Raw genomic sequence first — 22,660 nt, forward strand, 5'->3', positions numbered from 1 at the left:
AGAATTTAAGGCGTATTGGAAATCATGTTGGTGGACGATATTAATTTTGTGTTACTTTTTCCAGTCGTTTGACTATGTTTAAATCCGCTACTGTTGTTTAAGTTTCGGTTTTGGTTTCAGTCGTTAGTTGAGTCGGCGTCCCGGTTTCTTTTTCTCTTGCCTCGCCATCTTGCAGAGAAGTACCATGTAGTTTTTCTCACTCTAGAACTTTTACCTAAGTCTTTTGAATTTTGTTTCCTTAAATATGTTTGAGTGATATCATTTTAAATTTCATGTTTGACTGACTCACCCACAACCCCATTATAATGGTAAGTTGAATTTGTATTAACTACTAATTAAGATCTCAAAACTGACTCAGAGAAAAATGCTGATTAGTTCGTTTCGCCGGTAGGAAGTTTCATACCTGTTAAAATGTTACACATTTTTTAAGATTCAAAAGTTCTGTTAATCTCATTTTAATCCCTGACTTGTAAAATTTCTTTTCCTTTGTTTAATGAGTATAAAATAAACTGTATCATACCCACTAGCCTAGGCCTACACTTGAATTATTTGGCAGGTATATTTTTGAAAGAAATCTCTGTATTGGTATCTAGTAACGATTAATTATTGTTTATTGCATTGCTGTAACTTTGTCAGACATCCAGGAGGCTCTGTGTTTAAGATAAATTTAATTTCTGGTCTTTTAGTTAGCTGGAAGGATAGGACTAAAGATTGCAGGCTAGGCCTACCAGATCCAATGACTGGTTAACGGCACATGTGGCGATTTGGTTTTGCAGATAAAGGAAAAACACTGTTATTGTTTCACACAGGCATAAATATTTTGGTTTCTATAAATTTTGTAAATTTTAATAAAATAGTGAGTTATACTACTTAGGCCTATTATGGAAACACTTGTAAAAAAAAAAGGAAACTTATCTTTGTCAGTTCAGATTTGGTTTTAGTAGGTTTTATTTCCAATTGTATGTAGCTATTTTCTTTAAATATCAAAATGTTCTAACATGTAATGTGAACTAAATGAATCTCAAATTTTGAGTGTTAAAGATGTAACGAATTTCACTTTCATTTAAAACTTAGACCTATTGTATACAGATTACTATGTATGAAGTTTTTCGTAACAGGGGTTCGACTTCCTGGGACGAACACGCTGAGGTCATCGTAGAACTAACTTGAAGCCGCAGGCCTACTAGCCTAGACACCTGGGTATGGGAAAGCAACACCACTTAGAGGAACCTCTTGTCTACCCTGTGTTTGGAGGCGAGGACCCTTTTTGAGTCTGTCGGACCTGGAGTTTTTCAACGCTAGAGTACATCCATGGGCAACTACCTACTTCTGTCCACCTCGCCAACACACCTCAAAATTGCTCGATACTCAGGTGACTTCTAAACTTTTTGGAAATTATTTTGCTTCAGCGGATGGACTGATCTACAACTTTCAAAGTGAAATCTAAATTAGGCCTAGGCCTATTTGAACTTAGTGGGTGCACCCATGGACTCAAATTAACTTCATGTATACAACTTTATAAATTTTGGTTATTATTTCTGGCCTAACTTTAACTTGGTGATTTCCAGCGAATTTTTGGTAGAGATTCTTGTAACGTTAAACTGTTTTATCTGTTCTGAATTTTAGCTTTAACTTTAACTCATTTTATATTGAATTTTATTCTGTAAACCCATACTGGGAAGAATTAAAAGATGTTTTGATTAAATTTCACTTAACTTTAACTTTTATAAATTTTTTGGCCAAGCTTCAATAGGTTACAGCACAGACTTGGTGTCCCAGGAATTACTGTTTAGATTTATAGTTAGTTTCTTTATTGCAGGTTGTAATTTTATTTAAGTATTTGTATCTTTTAAGAGTTTTGGGCCCAAAATCTCGTCTTGTGTTAAGGTTGGCGAAACAAAGGTTTTAGTTGATAAGTAATTCAACATTTTGACTTTTCAGGTGTTAATTATTTAGGAATTTGTCTACGCTTTTATCATACTTGTAGTAAATTTGTCATTTATGGTTTGAACCAGTTTGTAAAAGGGTATTTGTTTTTCTTTTAATAAATCAGGGTGAGTCAGTTACGATGTGTTATCATTTCCCGGTCCTGCTGACCTGTTTGAGATTGTCCCACCCTTCAGGTGGTACAAATTCTGCGCCACTCTGCTAACAGGTCGAGGAACGGGCTGTGATAAAGTAAATTTTTAAAGTTTTTCCTTTTTGTAGAGGAGTGGAAAGTAAAGATGTGCTAGGTAAAAGAAAAGACGCACATAAACGGCATCATAAACCCAAGAGAAAGTACAGGCGACAATGGACCAGGGCTAAAACAAACAAGTTGTCAGCTAACATTTCTACAGTTTCTAGGAGTAACTATGGAGTCCCCTGGGTCAGAGTAAATTTTGGAGGATTGTGTGTAAATGCTTTAATGGATTCAGGTTCTTCTAGATGTTTGATCAGCCATGACCTTTATGCTACTTTACAAAAAAGGGATCTTGTGTATGAATGGGTTTCTACAGACATAACTTGTGTCACGGCCACCAGTTCACCTATTGCAATTGAAGGATTAGCCACTGTTAAAGTAAGAATTTCAGATTTTACATGGAAACTGAAGTTTTTAGTTTCAAGAAATTTAGGAATGGGATGTATATTAGGAGCTGATTTTATAAGTAAGGCTGGGTTAGTTTTGGATATTCAATCACAATACTTGTACTTTAAGTTTAACCGCAAAGTAAAGATTCCGTTAGCCAATTGTAGTGATCCTGACTTAGTCACCCATACTTCCCAGGGCAAAGTTTCAAAAAACAATTTAATTGTGAGTGATAGCAAGACCAAGGATTTGTTAACTCCCAGTGAAAGGAAGGCTGTAGAAGATCTTTGTGCTAAATTTCCAGATGTCCTTACTAAGAAGTTAGGATTGACGCATCTAATCGAATACGACATAAAACTAAAGGAAAACGTGGTAGTTAAGTCACATCCCTATAAGTTATCCCCACCTAAGATGGAAGTTATGAGGAATCATATTGACGAATTACTATCAAAAAATATAATTGAGCCTTCTATTTCCCCTCACTCTAGTGCTGCCTTCCTGGTTCCCAAAGGGACGCAAAGTGAAAATCCTACTGAACAACAATGGCGTTGTGTTATTGACTTTCGTAAATTAAATCAATATATTGAGATTGAACAAGTTCCACTCCCCGATCTGCACTCTGCATTTCATTGGTTTAGTAAGGCTAGGTATTTCAGTTGTATCGATTTGAATCAGGCCTACCATCAAATTCCTCTCTCTGACCGATCCAAAGCATTGACGGCTTTCTGTGTGCCTTGGAACCTATACCAATTCACTAGGGTGCCTTTTGGGTTAGCAACAGGAGCTCAAGTTTTGACACGACTGTTAGACCACATTTTCAGTGACATTAAGTTCAGATATGTTTTAAATTTTTTGGATGATTGTGTGATATATTCAGAGTCTTTTGAAGACCATCTCAAACATTTAGAGGAAGTCTTTACCCGTTTAAGAACAGCAGGATTGACAGTAAATCCCAAGAAGTTAAATTTAGCTGTAAAGGAGATCTCTTTCCTTGGACACATCGTTTCTCATCGTGGCGTATCCATTGATGCTAATAGAACTCAAAGCATTAGGGACTATCAACCTCCCAAAGATGTTAAAGGTGTGTCACGCTTCGTGGGAATGGTGAATTTCTACTCTAAATTCATACCTAAGTATGCGGAAATATGTGCACCCTTGAATAAGTTGCGGAAGAAAGGAGCTATCTTCAAGTGGGGAGAAGAAGAGGACCAGGCCTTCGTAGCTCTCAAGGAAGCTCTGATGAACCCCCCAGTACTCAGGATGGTTGATTTCTCAAAGGAACTAATTCTAACAACGGACAGCAGCGGGATTGCTATCGCGGTGGTATTGCAACAAGAGACAGATGGAGTTAGACAGCCTGTGGCTTACTATTCTAGGACCCTTTCGGAAAGTGAGCGCAAGTTCTCCATTTATGAACTTGAGGGGTTAGCGGTTGTTGAAGCGATTGAAAAGTTTCGATCTTACCTGGAACATGCACCTTTTCTCTTGGAGACCGATAACCAGGCCTTGTCATGGATTTTAGCTCACCCAAAACAGATTGGAAGGATAGGGAGATGGGTTATGAGAATAATGTCTTTAAAGTTTAGGGTTCAACATATCAGGTCAACTATGAATGTGGTGGCAGATGCGCTTTCACGGATGTATGACTCATGCAATCAGGAGACGTCAAGTAGGGAAACCAAAGAGGGAGAAGTAGAAAATCTAGTGGGAGGTTTGTTGGTAGATTTTCCTTTGGCCTTTTCTGATTTGATTTCACACCAGCGTAAGGATGAGGAAATACAAAGAATTGTGGAGAAAGTAAAAGAAGGAAATGCCCCTCCAGCGTTTACGTTGAACAAGGGAATTTTGTATTGGCAAGGTGGAAAAGGCATTAAGAAAATTGAATTGCCCTTGAGTTTGGTACCTTTGGTTTTTGATTATTTTCACTGCTCGGCTGTAGGAGGACATCTTGGTAAGCACAAAACCACGTTAAAGATAGGAGAGTTCTTTCATTGGCCGAATTGGCGTGATGAGATAGCGGAACGAGTAAAAGGATGCGAAATTTGTAGTTTGAGTAAACCTGCCCAAGATTCTCACATAGGAAAGTTGGCGTCAGATGTTTCCGATTATGTAATGGAGAAGATTTATGTGGATTTTGTTGGCCCTTACCCTAGGAGTCGGCAAGGAAACCAGTACTTATTGACAGCCACAGATTCTTTCAGTAAATTTGTTTGGATTTTCCCGATTAGGCAGGCTAAAGCTGAGATTGCGTGTCGGACTCTAAAGGAGAGACTTTTCCAGCATTTCTCTTATCCAAAATGGATTGTGTCAGACAATGGCACGCCTTTCACTAGCAAGCTTTTTAAGAATTTCTGTTTCACTCATGGGATACGACATATTACTACCTCACCTTATAGGCCACATGGTAACCAAGTTGAGCGTTTTCACAGAAATTTAAGATCTGCACTAATCGCTTTCCACGCTGAAAGTCAAAACAGGTGGGATGAGAATATTCCGTGGTTGGAGTTGGCTTTCAATTCAGCCGTACATGAAGCCAATAACGACACACCTTTCAAATTGATGTGTTTCCATAATAGGCCTAAGTAGTATAACTCACTATTTTATTAAAATTTACAAAATTTATAGAAACCAAAATATTTATGCCTGTGTGAAACAATAACAGTGTTTTTCCTTTATCTGCAAAACCAAATCGCCACATGTGCCGTTAACCAGTCATTGGATCTGGTAGGCCTAGCCTGCAATCTTTAGTCCTATCCTTCCAGCTAACTAAAAGACCAGAAATTAAATTTATCTTAAACACAGAGCCTCCTGGATGTCTGACAAAGTTACAGCAATGCAATAAACAATAATTAATCGTTACTAGATACCAATACAGAGATTTCTTTCAAAAATATACCTGCCAAATAATTCAAGTGTAGGCCTAGGCTAGTGGGTATGATACAGTTTATTTTATACTCATTAAACAAAGGAAAAGAAATTTTACAAGTCAGGGATTAAAATGAGATTAACAGAACTTTTGAATCTTAAAAAATGTGTAACATTTTAACAGGTATGACACTTCCTACCGGCGAAACGAACTAATCAGCATTTTTCTCTGAGTCAGTTTTGAGATCTTAATTAGTAGTTAATACAAATTCAACTTACCATTATAATGGGGTTGAGGGTGAGTCAGTCAAACATGAAATTTAAAATGATATCACTCAAACATATTTAAGGAAACAAAATTCAAAAGACTTAGGTAAAAGTTCTAGAGTGAGAAAAACTACATGGTACTTCTCTGCAAGATGGCGAGGCAAGAGAAAAAGAAACCGGGACGCCGACTCAACTAACGACTGAAACCAAAACCGAAACTTAAACAACAGTAGCGGATTTAAACATAGTCAAACGACTGGAAAAAGTAACACAAAATTAATATCGTCCACCAACATGATTTCCAATACGCCTTAAATTCTAAAACAAAGTAATATTAAATATCTCAAACAAATAAACTTCCACTTGATTTCCTATAACGTTGTCAATTTTCGGGTTGTCATTGCCGATGCTCCCAGTTCTACCACACACGCAAAATAAAATCTCAGAAACTCGGTGTTCTCGCACTATAAGAATGTTTTAGAGAAAACTCTCATCATTGATTAAGTTCTCTTATGACCCAAAAAAACTGGTGACGGAAAAAATTCAAAAATTTCTGGTGAATTTCCGGCACATACTCCCTCCTCCAAAACAATGAACCCCGGTTCATTGAAACCTATGAAAACTTAAATTCTAAATACTAATATCTACTGCCATGGTCTTTTATAGTTTTTCATCGATGAAATAATTTTTATTTACACATTTGTAGTACTACTTTCTTGTCTCGTTATGCCTGCATAACGGAAATTGTCTGAGCCGGGTAAATAATGAAAACAAGAAGTTGATCAGGCTTCTTATCTTACATATAAGTCCAAATAGTAAACACTTGTTTGTACCTAACCATTGTTAGATTTATGGTAACACTTTAAATGAGAGACGTGACTTTTCCTGTAAACTCGGTTTGTTTTCATGTCCCACAGTTCCGCGGTAACTGGGGATAAGAAACGTATAATCCTAAACGGTCCCTTCCACCTATAACTGAGTTTGGCAGCTACTTTGTCCTTTCCTCTACTTTGTGGAAAATCTTTGCACCACACTAATTGTCCTACTACAAAAGGGGAATCTCTATGTTCTCTGTCATATTTTACTCTGACCCTCTCATGAGCCCTGACTAGATTTCTTTTAGCCCGAAGCCAATGCTCTTTAATTTCTCCAGATTGGATAATGGGTAGTTGGGTCGGAAACCAAACATCAATTTGAAAGGTGTGTCGTTATTGGCTTCATGTACGGCTGAATTGAAAGCCAACTCCAACCACGGAATATTCTCATCCCACCTGTTTTGACTTTCAGCGTGGAAAGCGATTAGTGCAGATCTTAAATTTCTGTGAAAACGCTCAACTTGGTTACCATGTGGCCTATAAGGTGAGGTAGTAATATGTCGTATCCCATGAGTGAAACAGAAATTCTTAAAAAGCTTGCTAGTGAAAGGCGTGCCATTGTCTGACACAATCCATTTTGGATAAGAGAAATGCTGGAAAAGTCTCTCCTTTAGAGTCCGACACGCAATCTCAGCTTTAGCCTGCCTAATCGGGAAAATCCAAACAAATTTACTGAAAGAATCTGTGGCTGTCAATAAGTACTGGTTTCCTTGCCGACTCCTAGGGTAAGGGCCAACAAAATCCACATAAATCTTCTCCATTACATAATCGGAAACATCTGACGCCAACTTTCCTATGTGAGAATCTTGGGCAGGTTTACTCAAACTACAAATTTCGCATCCTTTTACTCGTTCCGCTATCTCATCACGCCAATTCGGCCAATGAAAGAACTCTCCTATCTTTAACGTGGTTTTGTGCTTACCAAGATGTCCTCCTACAGCCGAGCAGTGAAAATAATCAAAAACCAAAGGTACCAAACTCAAGGGCAATTCAATTTTCTTAATGCCTTTTCCACCTTGCCAATACAAAATTCCCTTGTTCAACGTAAACGCTGGAGGGGCATTTCCTTCTTTTACTTTCTCCACAATTCTTTGTATTTCCTCATCCTTACGCTGGTGTGAAATCAAATCAGAAAAGGCCAAAGGAAAATCTACCAACAAACCTCCCACTAGATTTTCTACTTCTCCCTCTTTGGTTTCCCTACTTGACGTCTCCTGATTGCATGAGTCATACATCCGTGAAAGCGCATCTGCCACCACATTCATAGTTGACCTGATATGTTGAACCCTAAACTTTAAAGACATTATTCTCATAACCCATCTCCCTATCCTTCCAATCTGTTTTGGGTGAGCTAAAATCCATGACAAGGCCTGGTTATCGGTCTCCAAGAGAAAAGGTGCATGTTCCAGGTAAGATCGAAACTTTTCAATCGCTTCAACAACCGCTAACCCCTCAAGTTCATAAATGGAGAACTTGCGCTCACTTTCCGAAAGGGTCCTAGAATAGTAAGCCACAGGCTGTCTAACTCCATCTGTCTCTTGTTGCAATACCGCCGCGATAGCAATCCCGCTGCTGTCCGTTGTTAGAATTAGTTCCTTTGAGAAATCAACCATCCTGAGTACTGGGGGGTTCATCAGAGCTTCCTTGAGAGCTACGAAGGCCTGGTCCTCTTCTTCTCCCCACTTGAAGATAGCTCCTTTCTTCCGCAACTTATTCAAGGGTGCACATATTTCCGCATACTTAGGTATGAATTTAGAGTAGAAATTCACCATTCCCACGAAGCGTGACACACCTTTAACATCTTTGGGAGGTTGATAGTCCCTAATGCTTTGAGTTCTATTAGCATCAATGGATACGCCACGATGAGAAACGATGTGTCCAAGGAAAGAGATCTCCTTTACAGCTAAATTTAACTTCTTGGGATTTACTGTCAATCCTGCTGTTCTTAAACGGGTAAAGACTTCCTCTAAATGTTTGAGATGGTCTTCAAAAGACTCTGAATATATCACACAATCATCCAAAAAATTTAAAACATATCTGAACTTAATGTCACTGAAAATGTGGTCTAACAGTCGTGTCAAAACTTGAGCTCCTGTTGCTAACCCAAAAGGCACCCTAGTGAATTGGTATAGGTTCCAAGGCACACAGAAAGCCGTCAATGCTTTGGATCGGTCAGAGAGAGGAATTTGATGGTAGGCCTGATTCAAATCGATACAACTGAAATACCTAGCCTTACTAAACCAATGAAATGCAGAGTGCAGATCGGGGAGTGGAACTTGTTCAATCTCAATATATTGATTTAATTTACGAAAGTCAATAACACAACGCCATTGTTGTTCAGTAGGATTTTCACTTTGCGTCCCTTTGGGAACCAGGAAGGCAGCACTAGAGTGAGGGGAAATAGAAGGCTCAATTATATTTTTTGATAGTAATTCGTCAATATGATTCCTCATAACTTCCATCTTAGGTGGGGATAACTTATAGGGATGTGACTTAACTACCACGTTTTCCTTTAGTTTTATGTCGTATTCGATTAGATGCGTCAATCCTAACTTCTTAGTAAGGACATCTGGAAATTTAGCACAAAGATCTTCTACAGCCTTCCTTTCACTGGGAGTTAACAAATCCTTGGTCTTGCTATCACTCACAATTAAATTGTTTTTTGAAACTTTGCCCTGGGAAGTATGGGTGACTAAGTCAGGATCACTACAATTGGCTAACGGAATCTTTACTTTGCGGTTAAACTTAAAGTACAAGTATTGTGATTGAATATCCAAAACTAACCCAGCCTTACTTATAAAATCAGCTCCTAATATACATCCCATTCCTAAATTTCTTGAAACTAAAAACTTCAGTTTCCATGTAAAATCTGAAATTCTTACTTTAACAGTGGCTAATCCTTCAATTGCAATAGGTGAACTGGTGGCCGTGACACAAGTTATGTCTGTAGAAACCCATTCATACACAAGATCCCTTTTTTGTAAAGTAGCATAAAGGTCATGGCTGATCAAACATCTAGAAGAACCTGAATCCATTAAAGCATTTACACACAATCCTCCAAAATTTACTCTGACCCAGGGGACTCCATAGTTACTCCTAGAAACTGTAGAAATGTTAGCTGACAACTTGTTTGTTTTAGCCCTGGTCCATTGTCGCCTGTACTTTCTCTTGGGTTTATGACGCCGTGAAACGTTTTGAGGTACGTGCCGGCCAAACGCCCTCACGCCAACTAGTTTTTTGGATCACTACGACCTTGCCTACAAAACCTCCAAATATGTCCGACTTGACCGCAGTTGTAACATCGAGGTGGTCCCCGTGCACCATCTTGTCTTGGGAAGTGTTCTTGACCAGTAGTACTTGGTGGCTTTGAAGTTGATTCTCTGACAGCATTGACTGCGCTTCGTTGTCCCAAAAATTTTCCCCCTGAAAAGTTCTGAATCGGGGTACGGTGTCTATCGGCATACCCTAGGTTCTGAGAGTAAATGCACAATCTGTCTAGTTCTTGAAGATTGGTAGGCCTAGTTGAAAATACAAAGCGGGACCTTTCGACCGGGTTTAATCCCTCAAGGATAACATTTACCAATTCCGCCTCATTCACTGGTACGCGTAAGAGCTCAGCGGATCCTTTTATATCAGCTATGTAACATGGCAGTGGTTCCCCATTCCGTTGGAGCCTATGAAAAAGTTCTTGTTTCATTCCCTGATATTGCCGGTTTGGGATAAAAAATTCAATGATGTCCCCATGGTACTTATCGAAAGACCACCCCTCGCTTAAGGCTAATTTTGTTCTCTCGGCCAGAGGTCCTCGGGTGAAAGGATAAATTAAGTGCAATAGTTCCAAGTCAGTAGCACCCGGTTGCTGTTTCATTTTGAGAACTCGCCTTAAGAAATCCATTAGTTTAGGCAAAAACAATCCATCAGTCTCAGGTATTTCCTTCAAAAATCTATCCATTGGGTGGGGTAATTTACTATACAATGATACCTTACTAACCTGGCTAGTTACTCTGTTTACCTCTTCCCTAGCGTTGAAATGCTGGTTCGGTGAACTCAAATTTATTAGACTGTGGGATGTGGCTTGGTTTAGGTTAGGTTCGGTTTTACTCTGGGGACTTTCGATACTTCCCCCCTCTACAGTATTCTCTATAGGCCTATGCTGTTCAGGATGTACCACCAGTGGCTGCAAAATCTTTAATTCCTGCTGCTCCTTTTCTTCTTCCCCAGCCTTCGTTGTTGGTTCATTAGAGGCTGCCTCTATCCTCTCTAATTCTCTCAATCTGTCTTCGATTACCTTAAGAAGGTTAGGCGTTAGAGATTGCATACCTTGTACAGCCTTCTTTTCCTTAGCATCCATACCCTCCCCTAAACTTACGAGGATCCCTAGCCGCCTCAACAAATGTTCAAGTCTAGCTTTGTATCGTTTCAGGGCACTGTGTGAACTTTCTACATCAATTCCCTCTACTATACCAGAAAACTCTTCGTACCTGCGATAACAACGATTCACCTCATCTGTGACCTTAAAATAACTTACACCCTCAAGGTTCTTTGCATCAGAATCAACATTGTCCGAAAAAGCTTGACGCAAATTACGCCTCATCGAGTTCACATCTAATTTCTCAAAATCCAGTCCACGTACCGCTAACTCAAAAATAAGATCCTCTTTCAACAAAAGGTCCGGATTGAAAGCCATGTTGGTTCGCCCTAATTTAACAACAACCTAACACAAACTAAATAAAGCGTCTTTTCTTTTACCTAGCACATCTTTACTTTCCACTCCTCTACAAAAAGGAAAAACTTTAAAAATTTACTTTATCACAGCCCGTTCCTCGACCTGTTAGCAGAGTGGCGCAGAATTTGTACCACCTGAAGGGTGGGACAATCTCAAACAGGTCAGCAGGACCGGGAAATGATAACACATCGTAACTGACTCACCCTGATTTATTAAAAGAAAAACAAATACCCTTTTACAAACTGGTTCAAACCATAAATGACAAATTTACTACAAGTATGATAAAAGCGTAGACAAATTCCTAAATAATTAACACCTGAAAAGTCAAAATGTTGAATTACTTATCAACTAAAACCTTTGTTTCGCCAACCTTAACACAAGACGAGATTTTGGGCCCAAAACTCTTAAAAGATACAAATACTTAAATAAAATTACAACCTGCAATAAAGAAACTAACTATAAATCTAAACAGTAATTCCTGGGACACCAAGTCTGTGCTGTAACCTATTGAAGCTTGGCCAAAAAATTTATAAAAGTTAAAGTTAAGTGAAATTTAATCAAAACATCTTTTAATTCTTCCCAGTATGGGTTTACAGAATAAAATTCAATATAAAATGAGTTAAAGTTAAAGCTAAAATTCAGAACAGATAAAACAGTTTAACGTTACAAGAATCTCTACCAAAAATTCGCTGGAAATCACCAAGTTAAAGTTAGGCCAGAAATAATAACCAAAATTTATAAAGTTGTATACATGAAGTTAATTTGAGTCCATGGGTGCACCCACTAAGTTCAAATAGGCCTAGGCCTAATTTAGATTTCACTTTGAAAGTTGTAGATCAGTCCATCCGCTGAAGCAAAATAATTTCCAAAAAGTTTAGAAGTCACCTGAGTATCGAGCAATTTTGAGGTGTGTTGGCGAGGTGGACAGAAGTAGGTAGTTGCCCATGGATGTACTCTAGCGTTGAAAAACTCCAGGTCCGACAGACTCAAAAAGGGTCCTCGCCTCCAAACACAGGGTAGACAAGAGGTTCCTCTAAGTGGTGTTGCTTTCCCATACCCAGGTGTCTAGGCTAGTAGGCCTGCGGCTTCAAGTTAGTTCTACGATGACCTCAGCGTGTTCGTCCCAGGAAGTCGAACCCCTGTTACGAAAAACTTCATACATAGTAATCTGTATACAATAGGTCTAAGTTTTAAATGAAAGTGAAATTCGTTACATCTTTAACACTCAAAATTTGAGATTCATTTAGTTCACATTACATGTTAGAACATTTTGATATTTAAAGAAAATAGCTACATACAATTGGAAATAAAACCTACTAAAACCAAATCTGAACTGACAAAGATAAGTTTCCTTTTTTTTACAAGTGTTTCCATAATAGGCCTAAGTAGTATAACTCACTATTTTATTAAAATTTACAAAATTTATAGAAACCAAAATATTTATGCCTGTGTGAAACAATAACAGTGTTTTTCCTTTATCTGCAAAACCAAATCGCCACATGTGCCGTTAACCAGTCATTGGATCTGGTAGGCCTAGCCTGCAATCTTTAGTCCTATCCTTCCAGCTAACTAAAAGACCAGAAATTAAATTTATCTTAAACACAGAGCCTCCTGGATGTCTGACAACTTTTTAAATGTTACTTTTTAGGATGTTACATTTTAACATGTTACATTTTAACATATTACAATTTAACATGTTACATTTTAACATAATACATTTTTGCATATTACATTTTAACATGTTACATTTTTACATGTTACATTTTAAAATGTTACATTTTAAAATGTTACATTTTAGGATGTTACATTTTAACATGTTACATTTTAGGATGTTACATTTTAACATGTTACATTTTAACGTATTACATTTTAACTTGTTACATTTTAACATAATACGTTTTAATATGTTACATTTTAACATGTTGCATTTTAATATGATAGAATGTTACATTTAACATGTTACATTTTAAAATGTTACATTTTAACATGTTACATTTTAAAATGTTACATTTTAACATGTTACATTTTAAAATGTTACATTTCAGGATGTTACATTTTAACATGTTACATTTTAACATGATAAAATGTTACATTTTAACATGTTACATTTTAAAATGTTACATTTTAGTATGTTACATTTTAACATGTTACATTTTAACGTATTACATTTTAACATAATACATTTTAATATGTTACATTTTAACATGTTGCATTTTAACATGATAAAATGTTACATTTAACATGTTACATTTTAAAATGTTACATTTTAACATGTTACATTTTAAAATGTTACATTTTAACATTTTACATTTTAAAATGTTACATTTTAACATTTTACATTTTAAAATGTTACATTTTAACATTTTACATTTTAAAATGTTACATTTTAACATGTTACATTTTACAATGTTACATTTTAAAATGTTACATTTTAGGATGTTACATTTTAACATGTAACATTTTAACATATTACATTTTAACATGTTACATTTTTAACATGTTACATTTTAACATGTTACATTTTAACATGTTACATTTTGTGCCGGAAATTCACCAGAAATTTTTGAATTTTTTCCGTCACCAGTTTTTTTGGGTCATAAGAGAACTTAATCAATGATGAGAGTTTTCTCTAAAACATTCTTATAGTGCGAGAACACCGAGTTTCTGAGATTTTATTTTGCGTGTGTGGTAGAACTGGGAGCATCGGCAATGACAACCCGAAAATTGACAACGTTATAGGAAATCAAGTGGAAGTTTATTTGTTTGAGATATTTAATATTACTTTGGTTTAGAATTTAAGGCGTATTGGAAATCATGTTGGTGGACGATATTAATTTTGTGTTACTTTTTCCAGTCGTTTGACTATGTTTAAATCCGCTACTGTTGTTTAAGTTTCGGTTTTGGTTTCAGTCGTTAGTTGAGTCGGCGTCCCGGTTTCTTTTTCTCTTGCCTCGCCATCTTGCAGAGAAGTACCATGTAGTTTTTCTCACTCTAGAACTTTTACCTAAGTCTTTTGAATTTTGTTTCCTTAAATATGTTTGAGTGATATCATTTTAAATTTCATGTTTGACTGACTCACCCACAACCCCATTATAATGGTAAGTTGAATTTGTATTAACTACTAATTAAGATCTCAAAACTGACTCAGAGAAAAATGCTGATTAGTTCGTTTCGCCGGTAGGAAGTTTCATACCTGTTAAAATGTTACACATTTTTTAAGATTCAAAAGTTCTGTTAATCTCATTTTAATCCCTGACTTGTAAAATTTCTTTTCCTTTGTTTAATGAGTATAAAATAAACTGTATCATACCCACTAGCCTAGGCCTACACTTGAATTATTTGGCAGGTATATTTTTGAAAGAAATCTCTGTATTGGTATCTAGTAACGATTAATTATTGTTTATTGCATTGCTGTAACTTTGTCAGACATCCAGGAGGCTCTGTGTTTAAGATAAATTTAATTTCTGGTCTTTTAGTTAGCTGGAAGGATAGGACTAAAGATTGCAGGCTAGGCCTACCAGATCCAATGACTGGTTAACGGCACATGTGGCGATTTGGTTTTGCAGATAAAGGAAAAACACTGTTATTGTTTCACACAGGCATAAATATTTTGGTTTCTATAAATTTTGTAAATTTTAATAAAATAGTGAGTTATACTACTTAGGCCTATTATGGAAACACTTGTAAAAAAAAGGAAACTTATCTTTGTCAGTTCAGATTTGGTTTTAGTAGGTTTTATTTCCAATTGTATGTAGCTATTTTCTTTAAATATCAAAATGTTCTAACATGTAATGTGAACTAAATGAATCTCAAATTTTGAGTGTTAAAGATGTAACGAATTTCACTTTCATTTAAAACTTAGACCTATTGTATACAGATTACTATGTATGAAGTTTTTCGTAACAGGGGTTCGACTTCCTGGGACGAACACGCTGAGGTCATCGTAGAACTAACTTGAAGCCGCAGGCCTACTAGCCTAGACACCTGGGTATGGGAAAGCAACACCACTTAGAGGAACCTCTTGTCTACCCTGTGTTTGGAGGCGAGGACCCTTTTTGAGTCTGTCGGACCTGGAGTTTTTCAACGCTAGAGTACATCCATGGGCAACTACCTACTTCTGTCCACCTCGCCAACACACCTCAAAATTGCTCGATACTCAGGTGACTTCTAAACTTTTTGGAAATTATTTTGCTTCAGCGGATGGACTGATCTACAACTTTCAAAGTGAAATCTAAATTAGGCCTAGGCCTATTTGAACTTAGTGGGTGCACCCATGGACTCAAATTAACTTCATGTATACAACTTTATAAATTTTGGTTATTATTTCTGGCCTAACTTTAACTTGGTGATTTCCAGCGAATTTTTGGTAGAGATTCTTGTAACGTTAAACTGTTTTATCTGTTCTGAATTTTAGCTTTAACTTTAACTCATTTTATATTGAATTTTATTCTGTAAACCCATACTGGGAAGAATTAAAAGATGTTTTGATTAAATTTCACTTAACTTTAACTTTTATAAATTTTTTGGCCAAGCTTCAATAGGTTACAGCACAGACTTGGTGTCCCAGGAATTACTGTTTAGATTTATAGTTAGTTTCTTTATTGCAGGTTGTAATTTTATTTAAGTATTTGTATCTTTTAAGAGTTTTGGGCCCAAAATCTCGTCTTGTGTTAAGGTTGGCGAAACAAAGGTTTTAGTTGATAAGTAATTCAACATTTTGACTTTTCAGGTGTTAATTATTTAGGAATTTGTCTACGCTTTTATCATACTTGTAGTAAATTTGTCATTTATGGTTTGAACCAGTTTGTAAAAGGGTATTTGTTTTTCTTTTAATAAATCAGGGTGAGTCAGTTACGATGTGTTATCATTTCCCGGTCCTGCTGACCTGTTTGAGATTGTCCCACCCTTCAGGTGGTACAAATTCTGCGCCACTCTGCTAACAGGTCGAGGAACGGGCTGTGATAAAGTAAATTTTTAAAGTTTTTCCTTTTTGTAGAGGAGTGGAAAGTAAAGATGTGCTAGGTAAAAGAAAAGACGCTTTATTTAGTTTGTGTTAGGTTGTTGTTAAATTAGGGCGAACCAACATGGCTTTCAATCCGGACCTTTTGTTGAAAGAGGATCTTATTTTTGAGTTAGCGGTACGTGGACTGGATTTTGAGAAATTAGATGTGAACTCGATGAGGCGTAATTTGCGTCAAGCTTTTTCGGACAATGTTGATTCTGATGCAAAGAACCTTGAGGGTGTAAGTTATTTTAAGGTCACAGATGAGGTGAATCGTTGTTATCGCAGGTACGAAGAGTTTTCTGGTATAGTAGAGGGAATTGATGTAGAAAGTTCACACAGTGCCCTGAAACGATACAAAGCTAGACTTGAACATTTGTTGAGGCGGCTAGGGATCCTCGTAAGTTTAGGGGAGGGTATGGATGCTAAGGAAAAGAAGGCTGTACAAGGTATGCAATCTCTAACGCCTAACCTTCTTAAGGTAATCGAAGACAGATTGAGAGAATTAGAGAGGATAGAGGCAGCCTCTAATGAACCAACAACGAAGGCTGGGGAAGAAGAAAAGGAGCAGCAGGAATTAAAGATTTTGCAGCCACTGGTGGTACATCCTGAACAGCATAGGCCTATAGAGAATACTGTAGAGGGGGGAAGTATCGAAAGTCCCCAGAGTAAAACCGAACCTAACCTAAACCAAGCCACATCCCACAGTCTAATAAATTTGAGTTCACCGAACCAGCATTTCAACGCTAGGGAAGAGGTAAACAGAGTAACTAGCCAGGTTAGTAAGGTATCATTGTATAGTAAATTACCCCACCCAATGGATAGATTTTTGAAGGAAATACCTGAGACTGATGGATTGTTTTTGCCTAAACTAATGGATTTCTTAAGGCGAGTTCTCAAAATGAAACAGCAACCGGGTGCTACTGACTTGGAACTATTGCACTTAATTTATCCTTTCACCCGAGGACCTCTGGCCGAGAGAACAAAATTAGCCTTAAGCGAGGGGTGGTCTTTCGATAAGTACCATGGGGACATCATTGAATTTTTTATCCCAAACCGGCAATATCAGGGAATGAAACAAGAACTTTTTCATAGGCTCCAATGGAATGGGGAACCACTGCCATGTTACATAGCTGATATAAAAGGATCCGCTGAGCTCTTACGCGTACCAGTGAATGAGGCGGAATTGGTAAATGTTATCCTTGAGGGATTAAACCCGGTCGAAAGGTCCCGCTATGTATTTTCAACTAGGCCTACCAATCTTCAAGAACTAGACAGATTGTGCATTTACTCTCAGAACCTAGGGTATGCCGATAGACACCGTACCCCGATTCAGAACTTTTCAGGGGGAAAATTTTTGGGACAACGAAGCGCAGTCAATGCTGTCAGAGAATCAACTTCAAAGCCACCAAGTACTACTGGTCAAGAACACTTCCCAAGACAAGATGGTGCACGGGGACCACCTCGATGTTACAACTGCGGTCAAGTCGGACATATTTGGAGGTTTTGTAGGCAAGGTCGTAGTGATCCAAAAAACTAGTTGGCGTGAGGGCGTTTGGCCGGCACGTACCTCAAAACGTTTCACGGCGTCATAAACCCAAGAGAAAGTACAGGCGACAATGGACCAGGGCTAAAACAAACAAGTTGTCAGCTAACATTTCTACAGTTTCTAGGAGTAACTATGGAGTCCCCTGGGTCAGAGTAAATTTTGGAGGATTGTGTGTAAATGCTTTAATGGATTCAGGTTCTTCTAGATGTTTGATCAGCCATGACCTTTATGCTACTTTACAAAAAAGGGATCTTGTGTATGAATGGGTTTCTACAGACATAACTTGTGTCACGGCCACCAGTTCACCTATTGCAATTGAAGGATTAGCCACTGTTAAAGTAAGAATTTCAGATTTTACATGGAAACTGAAGTTTTTAGTTTCAAGAAATTTAGGAATGGGATGTATATTAGGAGCTGATTTTATAAGTAAGGCTGGGTTAGTTTTGGATATTCAATCACAATACTTGTACTTTAAGTTTAACCGCAAAGTAAAGATTCCGTTAGCCAATTGTAGTGATCCTGACTTAGTCACCCATACTTCCCAGGGCAAAGTTTCAAAAAACAATTTAATTGTGAGTGATAGCAAGACCAAGGATTTGTTAACTCCCAGTGAAAGGAAGGCTGTAGAAGATCTTTGTGCTAAATTTCCAGATGTCCTTACTAAGAAGTTAGGATTGACGCATCTAATCGAATACGACATAAAACTAAAGGAAAACGTGGTAGTTAAGTCACATCCCTATAAGTTATCCCCACCTAAGATGGAAGTTATGAGGAATCATATTGACGAATTACTATCAAAAAATATAATTGAGCCTTCTATTTCCCCTCACTCTAGTGCTGCCTTCCTGGTTCCCAAAGGGACGCAAAGTGAAAATCCTACTGAACAACAATGGCGTTGTGTTATTGACTTTCGTAAATTAAATCAATATATTGAGATTGAACAAGTTCCACTCCCCGATCTGCACTCTGCATTTCATTGGTTTAGTAAGGCTAGGTATTTCAGTTGTATCGATTTGAATCAGGCCTACCATCAAATTCCTCTCTCTGACCGATCCAAAGCATTGACGGCTTTCTGTGTGCCTTGGAACCTATACCAATTCACTAGGGTGCCTTTTGGGTTAGCAACAGGAGCTCAAGTTTTGACACGACTGTTAGACCACATTTTCAGTGACATTAAGTTCAGATATGTTTTAAATTTTTTGGATGATTGTGTGATATATTCAGAGTCTTTTGAAGACCATCTCAAACATTTAGAGGAAGTCTTTACCCGTTTAAGAACAGCAGGATTGACAGTAAATCCCAAGAAGTTAAATTTAGCTGTAAAGGAGATCTCTTTCCTTGGACACATCGTTTCTCATCGTGGCGTATCCATTGATGCTAATAGAACTCAAAGCATTAGGGACTATCAACCTCCCAAAGATGTTAAAGGTGTGTCACGCTTCGTGGGAATGGTGAATTTCTACTCTAAATTCATACCTAAGTATGCGGAAATATGTGCACCCTTGAATAAGTTGCGGAAGAAAGGAGCTATCTTCAAGTGGGGAGAAGAAGAGGACCAGGCCTTCGTAGCTCTCAAGGAAGCTCTGATGAACCCCCCAGTACTCAGGATGGTTGATTTCTCAAAGGAACTAATTCTAACAACGGACAGCAGCGGGATTGCTATCGCGGTGGTATTGCAACAAGAGACAGATGGAGTTAGACAGCCTGTGGCTTACTATTCTAGGACCCTTTCGGAAAGTGAGCGCAAGTTCTCCATTTATGAACTTGAGGGGTTAGCGGTTGTTGAAGCGATTGAAAAGTTTCGATCTTACCTGGAACATGCACCTTTTCTCTTGGAGACCGATAACCAGGCCTTGTCATGGATTTTAGCTCACCCAAAACAGATTGGAAGGATAGGGAGATGGGTTATGAGAATAATGTCTTTAAAGTTTAGGGTTCAACATATCAGGTCAACTATGAATGTGGTGGCAGATGCGCTTTCACGGATGTATGACTCATGCAATCAGGAGACGTCAAGTAGGGAAACCAAAGAGGGAGAAGTAGAAAATCTAGTGGGAGGTTTGTTGGTAGATTTTCCTTTGGCCTTTTCTGATTTGATTTCACACCAGCGTAAGGATGAGGAAATACAAAGAATTGTGGAGAAAGTAAAAGAAGGAAATGCCCCTCCAGCGTTTACGTTGAACAAGGGAATTTTGTATTGGCAAGGTGGAAAAGGCATTAAGAAAATTGAATTGCCCTTGAGTTTGGTACCTTTGGTTTTTGATTATTTTCACTGCTCGGCTGTAGGAGGACATCTTGGTAAGCACAAAACCACGTTAAAGATAGGAGAGTTCTTTCATTGGCCGAATTGGCGTGATGAGATAGCGGAACGAGTAAAAGGATGCGAAATTTGTAGTTTGAGTAAACCTGCCCAAGATTCTCACATAGGAAAGTTGGCGTCAGATGTTTCCGATTATGTAATGGAGAAGATTTATGTGGATTTTGTTGGCCCTTACCCTAGGAGTCGGCAAGGAAACCAGTACTTATTGACAGCCACAGATTCTTTCAGTAAATTTGTTTGGATTTTCCCGATTAGGCAGGCTAAAGCTGAGATTGCGTGTCGGACTCTAAAGGAGAGACTTTTCCAGCATTTCTCTTATCCAAAATGGATTGTGTCAGACAATGGCACGCCTTTCACTAGCAAGCTTTTTAAGAATTTCTGTTTCACTCATGGGATACGACATATTACTACCTCACCTTATAGGCCACATGGTAACCAAGTTGAGCGTTTTCACAGAAATTTAAGATCTGCACTAATCGCTTTCCACGCTGAAAGTCAAAACAGGTGGGATGAGAATATTCCGTGGTTGGAGTTGGCTTTCAATTCAGCCGTACATGAAGCCAATAACGACACACCTTTCAAATTGATGTTTGGTTTCCGACCCAACTACCCATTATCCAATCTGGAGAAATTAAAGAGCATTGGCTTCGGGCTAAAAGAAATCTAGTCAGGGCTCATGAGAGGGTCAGAGTAAAATATGACAGAGAACATAGAGATTCCCCTTTTGTAGTAGGACAATTAGTGTGGTGCAAAGATTTTCCACAAAGTAGAGGAAAGGACAAAGTAGCTGCCAAACTCAGTTATAGGTGGAAGGGACCGTTTAGGATTATACGTTTCTTATCCCCAGTTACCGCGGAACTGTGGGACATGAAAACAAACCGAGTTTACAGGAAAAGTCACGTCTCTCATTTAAAGTGTTACCATAAATCTAACAATGGTTAGGTACAAACAAGTGTTTACTATTTGGACTTATATGTAAGATAAGAAGCCTGATCAACTTCTTGTTTTCATTATTTACCCGGCTCAGACAATTTCCGTTATGCAGGCATAACGAGACAAGAAAGTAGTACTACAAATGTGTAAATAAAAATTATTTCATCGATGAAAAACTATAAAAGACCATGGCAGTAGATATTAGTATTTAGAATTTAAGTTTTCATAGGTTTCAATGAACCGGGGTTCATTGTTTTGGAGGAGGGAGTATGTGCCGGAAATTCACCAGAAATTTTTGAATTTTTTCCGTCACCAGTTTTTTTGGGTCATAAGAGAACTTAATCAATGATGAGAGTTTTCTCTAAAACATTCTTATAGTGCGAGAACACCGAGTTTCTGAGATTTTATTTTGCGTGTGTGGTAGAACTGGGAGCATCGGCAATGACAACCCGAAAATTGACAACGTTATAGGAAATCAAGTGGAAGTTTATTTGTTTGAGATATTTAATATTACTTTGTTTTAGAATTTAAGGCGTATTGGAAATCATGTTGGTGGACGATATTAATTTTGTGTTACTTTTTCCAGTCGTTTGACTATGTTTAAATCCGCTACTGTTGTTTAAGTTTCGGTTTTGGTTTCAGTCGTTAGTTGAGTCGGCGTCCCGGTTTCTTTTTCTCTTGCCTCGCCATCTTGCAGAGAAGTACCATGTAGTTTTTCTCACTCTAGAACTTTTACCTAAGTCTTTTGAATTTTGTTTCCTTAAATATGTTTGAGTGATATCATTTTAAATTTCATGTTTGACTGACTCACCCTCAACCCCATTATAATGGTAAGTTGAATTTGTATTAACTACTAATTAAGATCTCAAAACTGACTCAGAGAAAAATGCTGATTAGTTCGTTTCGCCGGTAGGAAGTGTCATACCTGTTAAAATGTTACACATTTTTTAAGATTCAAAAGTTCTGTTAATCTCATTTTAATCCCTGACTTGTAAAATTTCTTTTCCTTTGTTTAATGAGTATAAAATAAACTGTATCATACCCACTAGCCTAGGCCTACACTTGAATTATTTGGCAGGTATATTTTTGAAAGAAATCTCTGTATTGGTATCTAGTAACGATTAATTATTGTTTATTGCATTGCTGTAACTTTGTCAGACATCCAGGAGGCTCTGTGTTTAAGATAAATTTAATTTCTGGTCTTTTAGTTAGCTGGAAGGATAGGACTAAAGATTGCAGGCTAGGCCTACCAGATCCAATGACTGGTTAACGGCACATGTGGCGATTTGGTTTTGCAGATAAAGGAAAAACACTGTTATTGTTTCACACAGGCATAAATATTTTGGTTTCTATAAATTTTGTAAATTTTAATAAAATAGTGAGTTATACTACTTAGGCCTATTATGGAAACACATCAATTTGAAAGGTGTGTCGTTATTGGCTTCATGTACGGCTGAATTGAAAGCCAACTCCAACCACGGAATATTCTCATCCCACCTGTTTTGACTTTCAGCGTGGAAAGCGATTAGTGCAGATCTTAAATTTCTGTGAAAA

The 22,660-nt window shown here is 37.6% G+C and overlaps 2 long non-coding RNA genes across 2 annotated transcripts; both read left to right on the forward strand.

Annotated features, from left to right (window-relative positions):
• The first annotated feature begins 227 nt into the window (after window positions 1-227).
• LOC129005926 (uncharacterized) lies at window positions 228-2,066 on the forward strand. The gene is made up of 2 exons (XR_008491882.1): window positions 228-308; window positions 1,119-2,066. It is a non-coding gene; the product is annotated as an uncharacterized LOC129005926 (long non-coding RNA).
• Window positions 2,067-14,319: 12,253 nt separating this feature from the next.
• On the forward strand, window positions 14,320-16,156 carry LOC129005924 (uncharacterized). Its single transcript, XR_008491880.1, has 2 exons — window positions 14,320-14,400; window positions 15,209-16,156. It is a non-coding gene; the product is annotated as an uncharacterized LOC129005924 (long non-coding RNA).
• Window positions 16,157-22,660: the final 6,504 nt, after the last annotated feature.

This window comes from Macrosteles quadrilineatus, unplaced genomic scaffold, assembly GCF_028750875.1.
Source record: "Macrosteles quadrilineatus isolate MER2022 unplaced genomic scaffold, UCM_ALF_1.0 Scaffold_45__1_contigs__length_977938, whole genome shotgun sequence".
NCBI lineage: Eukaryota > Metazoa > Arthropoda > Insecta > Hemiptera > Cicadellidae > Macrosteles > Macrosteles quadrilineatus.